Here is a 9,405-nt window from a genome sequence, read left to right as displayed (position 1 = left end):
ACTGGCTTTTGATAAACTTTCTATATTTTGGACCTAGATAGCATGTAGCAATATAATATACAGGTACTGTTCTGGTCGTTCCTTCCCTCCTAAGGTCCAGGCTAGCCCAGTAATTAGCAGTATCTGGATCAGTTGTAATTTTGCATGCCTCTAGATTGTCTTTTTTTCTTCAAATGTAAGCTCTTCTTTACAAAAGGTGAAGTCATCTCCAATGTTTTGTTTGTAAACTTATATTTGCTGAGCATTGACACAATTTGGCATCATCATCTGATGTGTTAATTGAACCCAATGTGCATAGTTTATACGTTGTGGTCATATGTATGACCATTTTCTTGGGAGCAGTGTCTTCAACTTGAATGTGTGTGTGCACTGGGTAGCTGGTTGAAAGGGTGTCTAACCTGCTCACTATTATATGTAGAGTAAAATTGCATATCAGTTATATCTGTCATTTCCAATAATAAAATTAAAATTCCTTGACACCAATTCTAAATTCAGCCATGTCTCTCGTATCGGTACATTGAATTTCTTGGCAATCAGTACCGACACTTTTCTGCATCACTTTTGTTGAGGGAGCTGGCACATTTTCAGTTAACAGAATAGTTCTTAACAATTTGTTCCCAATAGAAGTATGTGAAAGTCCTACCTTTATTGAGCTTTTTACACAGGTAGGTTTTCTTCCACAGCATCACTTCATACAGTTGAAATATTCTTGATGTGTAACTGCATGCCGTATATATTGCTCTCCCGTGCAATACCAGACCTCTTGTCTCTTCAGGATTTAAATCCAATTATAGAAACCCATTACAGTCAGTGTGCTGGAACTGGTGTTCTCATAACACAGTAGTCCACATCTCAGCATTTTGTCCTGCGTGCACTAAGCGACATGTGTTCTCTACACCAGATCTGTTGATGTGAATAGATGAAAGCATGCATGATGTCAGAAATGTGTGCTCAGATTTGAAACAATAGCTATTTAGAAAGGCAGCACTGCTCTGCATATATTTTGTTGTTCTTTGCAAAAAAATATCCTCACATTGTAAATAAGGACATAAAATGAAAATTTGGTCATCAAAAATGTCAGTCATGCCTATGGGTGGTGAAACGTTAATAAGTTCTGTTAAGCATGCGTCTGTGATAAATAAGATACAGTGTTTTTTAAACAAACAATTATGATGCAGAGATTCATGCTCTTATTATGAATGACATCTCATCAATCTTTGCTCAAATCAAAGGGCAATTAAATTGTGTACCCTTGGAAATACTAATTGATTTCCTCATAAACATATAACAAAATATCTGTAACCATCAGATCCATTGTCTATGCCAAGACCTATGGGAATGTATATGAACATTATTAACAAAACTATTACAACATTTACTTATGACCAATCATACTCGGTTCAAGCAGAACAAAACTCTAACTTACCTGGATCTGCAATCAATGCTTCATTTCTGAATTTCCCTGTGCCTCCCTGTGTTGTGACCACACAGACCTTGAATCTGTATTTAGAACCTCTCCCCTTCCGTATTTTTGTGGTCATTATATTGCTCAAATTTGTGTCTTCTGTGTGTTCTGCATCTAGCAGCATAATTCATAACACTGAGAGAAAGAAAACATGTGTATTTTACAGGCATCTTTACCTTATAAAGAGTAAATCATAAGAATTTCATAACCTATGCCAGATTAATTGTTTATCCCTCTAAGAAAGGACAAACATGAATATGATGTTGACACTTGCAACAACTGCTCATATTTGGTACAACATGAATACCGTAAATGGTACATTGTACATATGCCGGTGTTTAATAGCTTTCTTTAAAGGTACCAACAGGACCTTTAATCAGGACAAGCAGTCGTAAATAAACTAACTATGCAGAAATGATTATTTTCTTTTTAGATTCACCATGTCCATAACTTCTGACCTTTCAAATAAGAAAACACATTTGTTTATCAACCAAAATGCAAGCCATCCACAATGTTTGGCAAAGGATCTTACTCTAAAACAAATGTTAGTCTGCAAAAATTCATTTTTTCTTTGAGTTGCAATGATCCTGGCCATGCAAAACCTAATTTTTGTTTTTTCATTAACATAGATCTTTACCTTTTGACAAAAACACGAACTGGAGTATTTATTGACTAAATGAAAGTCATCCACAAACTTTAGTGAAGTTGCATGGCTGAATGCTAAAATGTTGGGGCAGGAATCATTTTTCATTTTTGAGACAGTGACCGTGATAGTTAATATTTTGATACAAAATGAATAGACTCCTACCTCACTCCAAGTGCACGGCATACACAAAGATGAGTCCATGTTTGTAATAAAGAAAAAAGTTATTGTGCAGAATCCTATTGTCTTCTTACAATCATAGTCATGTTGAACATTTAGACCCTGAAATCAATAGACTTCTTTCTTACATTAAGTGCAAGCCATGCACAGAGTTGAAAATGGTACATACTGGAAAACTTAAACAATTGTGAACAAACAAAATGGGAAACAATGGGACAAATGGACATCATAACAAAGTAAACTAAGCCTAATGGTTGTTAAATAAAAAGTGCCACAGGAGTATACGGTATGTTCTTGCATTATAAATCTGCTGTCTATGCAAAATGCATGTTATATTAACTGGATATAAAGTGAGTTAAATCAATCACATGCTGACTATCTGGGCTATGATAGCAATCTACCATTCCACTGGAGGAAAATTGATCTGAGAGCTATCAAGTCCATTTTCCCAATATCTAATGTAGGTCCAAGAATTATTAATTCAGTGTTGATGGAAAAATGATTACTTCTAGAATTAAGGATGACAGGTACAATACTAGATACAAGCTTCTGCAGAATCATTTAGTTTTATGTACAAAGTGTATTATTTGAATGAATTAAAGAACACTCCTGCAATAATAAATAAATATTTCAAAAGTCTCTGTTAAAGCATTTTTATTTAATTTGATCCTTTTCTATGCATAAGTCAAAATTTATATCTTTAAAAATGATACCTTTTAATTGGTACATCATCTCTTTTCCAGTTTCATGGAATAAAGTTATTTTTTTGATACCCGCAGTTCATTCATTATTTCCAAAACTACCCTTACTGTAGAAATAAATAAAAACAAAACCTTTCAAATTAATTTTGTTGATCCAACTGTACCCCTCCAAACCAAAAAAGTACCTGCTTGTATCGGCAATTATATTTCAGGTATTGATGTTCAAGTGACTCTCTAAATTTTCCATGTGGGTCTTTTGATACATTTAGTAAAAGTAAAGCTGAGAAAATATCTACAACTTTGTTTATATATATATTGCAGAGAAGCAATGGTGACTTGTATAGATTATGGGAAGGTAGTGACAGGATGACTCAAATGAGGTAAATTATTCTTAGACTAGCACTGGAGATAGTAAACTGAGCTTTCATAACAGCCAATCAAAAGTGACATTACAAAACTAAACTTCTTTGTGATTAGCTGAAAAAGCAAGCATTTAGTATAATACATATCTCCGATAATACTTACCTTATCGTAAGACATTATGATAACTTTCTTACTACATACGAACCTGGTCCTCCTGGATAGAAGGAAAATGTATTTTTGTCTATACACTATATGTACAAAGGGAAGAAACTCCTACTGGTATAGATCAACTCCCCAACCTGCTAGTGGCTACTATTATACCTGGTTTAAACCAGGTGTTAGAATGATCAACACCTTAAAGAATGCTAGCACTGGAAGGAAGGGTGGGAAGATTACATATAGTGTGACCAGGCAAGTATTATCGATAAATATTGTGTGGAAAGCATTACTACCTTTCCAAACAGCTGATGTCAAGAGCCATCTCTTGAAGAATTTATATGCCACTGAAGATAGCATGACCTGTGGCAAACTGGTACAGTTTAACAGGACCACTGAGTAGGCCAAGGAGCAAATTCTTTTTTCAAAGTTCAGTGCCAATACAATGTCTTTGTTTGATGCTTTCTCAAAAACATGAGCTATACTTTTCAATGCATTTAGGAAACAGTGGCCAAGTTAATATGTGCTGTAAGTTCCACGTCAAAATATTGAAAAGAGATAAGGTGCAAATTCAAGTTGAGAAGGAATAAGGTGCATTTTCTCTAAATTGATTATCCCAACAATGGTTATTTCCCCTGAAATATGAAACGTATCGTTATTAATATCATGAATAAAACACTATACTTCCTCAATGGTTTTATAGTATGTTATCCCGGAATGCCATCTTCTCTATGGCGGACCTTCCCAAACTGGGACATGGATGGCTTAATGTCTTACTGAAGGTAAAAATTTAAAGTCTTTATTGATGCCTCATCTGATGCATGAATGATTTTATCAATGTACTTGGGAGAAGGACGCCATGCTGACATGTGTTAAGGGTTCCATATTTAGATGAATCAAAATGCTGAGATGAGAGAAGGTCTGACTGTTATGAACCACACAATGAGGGAAGTGATTCTGTTCATTTTGTGAACCAAAAATCAAACCTACTGAATGGTTATCTGGCAGTAACATCGCCATCTCCACAGTTCACATGTACATGCCAACAGTAGTGATTACATTACGGAATACTGGTCTAGCATGGCCACTTTGGTCAGGTGGACAGTTTCAAAAGAATTGCAAGTTCGCTATGAATTTCAAAGGAATGGTTGGTCTGGTTCTTTGGCTGGCTGGCTCACCAGTCAGAGATAAAAGAGGCTGGTACTGTATGGGTGGTACGGTTGGTAAGTTATGCAGTATGTCTCGATGGCCAACTCACTGGTAGAGATGACAGACTCCTGACCATTATAATCATACATAAATCATTTGATGACTGGACTGGTTAGTCTGCAGTTGAAACTGCTACCAAAGACTATATATCCTTTGTGGTCTGGCCAGCTGATGCGACATGGTCAATACAGACCGTCTGCCATTACCACATTGGTCAAATTGTTAATTTTCACATCTGGTTTGTTTTCTTAATTTTCTCCTGCAGGTACTGCAAGTCCTCATGCTTTACAAGTCTAATTGCAGCTAATTCAATCTGGCTGGCCGTACAAGAAAAATATTATGCCATCACTTCTGGCAAAACATGGCCATGCAGGGACGGAATATGGGGCATTGTATATGCATACCTAAAGGGCAGAGGTATGTATGGCTCTGCACCCTCATGCCCAATAGGCAGGGTGGTTTTTGACTTTTTGGTTGTCATGCCTCATTAGTCAGAACTAAATGCTTATCACCAATGGGGTGCTGACAATTTTCTTCCTAATAATATTATGTTGTGAACAATGTTGATGACATCACATTATTAATTAGAGAGAGCATGCATGATTCCAACTCTTGGTTGGACTTCCCACTGCATTAAAATGTGACAATGTCTTCTGAATCTTAATAAGGTGGTTGGAAGGGGAATCTCACAATGAGACTTGTGAGAAATTTTGAAGTGGGACACAGGCTCAGTACTTCATAGCGAGAATAAACAGATATTACACTTTTTTTGGTGCAGCCCTTGACCTTCTTTCTAAAAACATTAGGACCATATGTCCTCTCTCCACAACACAAACATACTTCAGACCTGCCAGCCCTGATGAGTCCGTCCCTGTAAGGCAGTTGATCTTTTTCTGTAAGTTTGACAAGTTTTCGGTAAGATGTAACCCAATATTAACTGCTATTGTAAAGATGAAAAACGTAATTAAAAGTTTGATGCATCAACGATAAACAATATGTTCACTTGAAAAGTTTGTAAAGTACACGTAGACTTTGTTTACCACTAGTACAGTTGCACAAACTCTGGATCCAAACCCTATGCAGCTCAATGGATTGTTGCTATCTCTCAACTTGACATAATTCTTGGAAATTCTTTTCCATTTTACATGACGATGGCAATCATATCTCCCGTCACGAGACATCCTTTCTAGCTTTTATTCATAAGGCTCTGAATACTCCATTTTATTTTTCTATGTTGATTATGAACAGTTTTCTAGAAGCTTATTTTCCTTTCTGGACGCCAGAAAGAAAACATTCAACAGTTTGATAATGAAGATGCTTCGCATGAAGAAGTAGGTGCAGTTTAAAGCATCTGGGGTGCTGCTGTATAGTTAGGCTGGTTCCCTGACTTTCTTAATTTCACTAATTCTAATATGAAACCTAGATCAAAATAAAACACAGATGAAACACTTATCCGGATCTTTTGGCAATGATCATTTTTTGGTAGGTTTGCTAGAATCCGTCTTTTAAACGTACCTTTCGTAAGACTTACAACAAAATCGTAAGAGTTGGCTGGTCTGCATACTTTACAAGAGAAGAGCAATTGGTACAAACCTAGCATGTTTTGTGAATCTCTTCAACATCTTTGAATCTCTTGCATTTTTTGCACCATATCATTATCTCTGTAAATCAAAAGACAATAAAAAACAAGTGCATACAATTGTATTTATGTATATTATATATATATATATATATATATATATATATATATATATATATATATATATATATATATATATATATATATATATATATATATATAATAATTGAAATAAATGATGCTCTGAAAAAGATTTCTAATTAGAGTAAATGCCTAAAGACATCACTCAGGAAATTCCACAAATAAAAATATATGTTGCTGTTTGAAGTTGATGTGATGAAAATGACTGGTACAATAATTTCAATAATAACAATAAACTAACAGGATTTGTACAAAATGTTGAATGCACCATATGAAAGAAAATGTTGACTTACTGTACCGATGATAAAGAAATGTGGATGATTAAATTTTAAGCATAAAATATATAAAATATAACTTGATTATGTGGAGGACATCTTAGCACACAGCAGAGAGAGTAAAAATTAATTTTTACAGGGCATACTGGTAGCCACCAAGTAGGCATAAGGGGAGTTAATATGTAAGAGTTACTTCCCATTGTCTATATTAATAAATAAACAAAAAGATGTGTTGTCTCTCTACGAGGTTTGAATGTGGAGGTAGTTCGCAAGTTATAATCATGCATTTCTGATTAAATGGCTGGCATCCACAACATGCATGTTTCATAATTTCATGTAGTAGCAGTTTTATTCAGTAGAATATTTAACAGTTTAACCCTCGTTTTGGATGTAGTAGGTTTGGTCTTCATTCGTAACATGTGTGCGCCAATAGTTACATTCGGAAATCAAATTATGAACTAGTCTGAATGGTTAGGCACAACTATACATTCATGACAATGGCCACCACTTCCAGCTTTTGTGTTTTGGTCCCTGAAACATTTCTGAGGGAAAATGAGGCTTACCTTTCAGAGGTAAGGACAACAAATTAGAGGCATGTTCATTATTTGATGCATTATGTTGTCAATGGCAATCTTAACCTTGTGAAATAATATCAATATTTGAACCACGTCATGTCAAATTCTTTATCTGTAAAGGTCCTTTGAAACAACATCATGCAAGTCATTTTCATTGGAAATAAAGGATATAATACAACCTAGTTTCCCTACCTAGACACCATATTTGCAGGGCATATCAATAAAGAGGCATGCTGTTCAATGGTATTATTTTTCTAATAATGCAGCACAATTTCTTGTTTTTAGACAATTATGTCTCGTTTGACATGTACCTCTGAGCTTCCCTGATGAAAGCCATCTAATCAATAGCCACTTTTTATACATTATTTCCAAAAGCTTTGTTTATTATGAAAAAAACTTTCAAACAAATCTACCTGGAATATCCAACGCTTCCCCCACATCTTTAAAATGTAAAAGAGTGCAGGCTAATTTTAGCAAGCAAAGTTCCAGTGGCTGTCTGAATTCACAAAGTGGACCCTTCAACACATTTAGTTTAGACTACTCTGGTGGCTTGCTGGCTAGAGCATCCACCTCGAATGCAGCAGGTCATGATTTCGAACCCCGGCCAAGTCATGCCAAAGACTTATTTTTTTTTTACTAACAGCTGCCTTGCTAGACGCTCAGCATTCGGAGGTTAATGTTAGGACTGGTCAACCTGGTGTCAGGATAATGTGGCTGGGTGGGACATTATGCTACTTGTCTGTGACATGATGCCCTAGTGCTAGACATCACTTTAAACTGCCACACTGCAGACATCATAGCGTCGTGACTGGAAAATTGTTAAAGCTGCATTAAAAATCCAAATCACACACACACACACACATTTAGTTCCAGTATATCTGAGTAGCAGTGTGGGATTTTACATGAAGCAGAGTATGGGTTATACATATATAATGGTGTGACCCCAAAAATGCCAATTATTTCTAGACCAGACCTAGAGATCACACAATTTGATTAAGAAATTGAGCTTTCATTTAAGCCAATCAAAAACGATGTTATAAAAGTAAAACCCTTTATAAATGGCTGAAACGCCTAAAGTTTACACTCACGTTAAGTTATTTTATGATTCCGTCAACTGGTCTGCTGTTCAGTTCATTAGTCTTGTATCACAAAAGAGAATGTAGTTGCATAAGCAGTGATGGTTCTGGAGTCTGTGACACAAATGTAGACATTATTTTCAATAAATTCTACTCGAGACTTTATATTTTAATTGAAATTTACAAATTCCACATTTTGATTGGTCATAATATTTTCAAGTAAAATTCTAAAGCTGAGAACAAGACCTAGTGACCTAAGTGGCATAAGCCTCAGATGTGGGTTTGATTCCCGACCAAGTCATAACAACGACTTACAAAAATGATACTAGCAGCTGCTTCACTTGGTGTTCATCCTTATGATGTTAGTGTTAGGACTGGTTGGCCTGGTGTCAGGATGTGACTGGGTGGGACATGATGTGATATGTCTGCGGCGGGATGCCCCAGTGCTAGACATCACTATGAACCGTACACTGAAGACACCTTAGTGACATGACTGAAATGTTTTCAAAGCTACATTAAAAGTCTAAATCACTCACACTAAGCTGAGAACAAGTGTCAAAACTGACAGGCCTGGAATATTGGCACATTGTGTTCTAGATTAAATCTGTAGCAAGACAATGTACTATTGTTTACCTTTACCACTGACGGCAAGAGCTTGATAATAAATTATATTGTGTAAATTTCAAATAAGTCTTGACTTAGTTTGATAAACCAGTATGGAAACATATATAACTTTCCGTGTTTAAGCCCTGACATTACAATGAATATATTTTACTGAAAAAAATCCAACATTTAATTTTAAGAGCAATAAGAATTGTGATAAACAGAACAAAATCCTTATTTACCTGGATTTGCAATGTCGATAGCATAATTCATTTTTTCTTGTATATTGATACACTGTTACCATGCAGACTTTAAATCTGTATTGTAGATTTGTCACATTCAGGCTTGCCTTGAGTAGTCTTGTACGTTTACAGCCGTTATAGTGTTCAAACTGTGGTCTTCCCTTCTCCTTCTGGCAGCATATATAAAAAAAAAAGAA

General features: G+C 35.5%; 1 long non-coding RNA gene across 1 annotated transcript; it reads right to left on the bottom strand.

Annotated features, from left to right (window-relative positions):
- On the bottom strand, window positions 1–6,383 carry LOC149793527 (uncharacterized). The gene is made up of 3 exons (XR_016422567.1): window positions 6,311–6,383; window positions 1,427–1,600; window positions 1–903 (listed from the first exon to the last, which is right to left on the bottom strand). It is a non-coding gene; the product is annotated as an uncharacterized LOC149793527 (long non-coding RNA).
- Between the last annotated feature and the right edge of the window lie 3,022 nt (window positions 6,384–9,405).

Source organism: Sinohyriopsis cumingii, chromosome 8, assembly GCF_028554795.1.
Source record: "Sinohyriopsis cumingii isolate HCF-2022 chromosome 8, ASM2855479v2, whole genome shotgun sequence".
In the NCBI taxonomy this organism is placed as follows: Eukaryota; Metazoa; Mollusca; class Bivalvia; order Unionida; family Unionidae; genus Sinohyriopsis; species Sinohyriopsis cumingii.
This window is presented reverse-complemented; position numbering and strand designations above follow the sequence as displayed.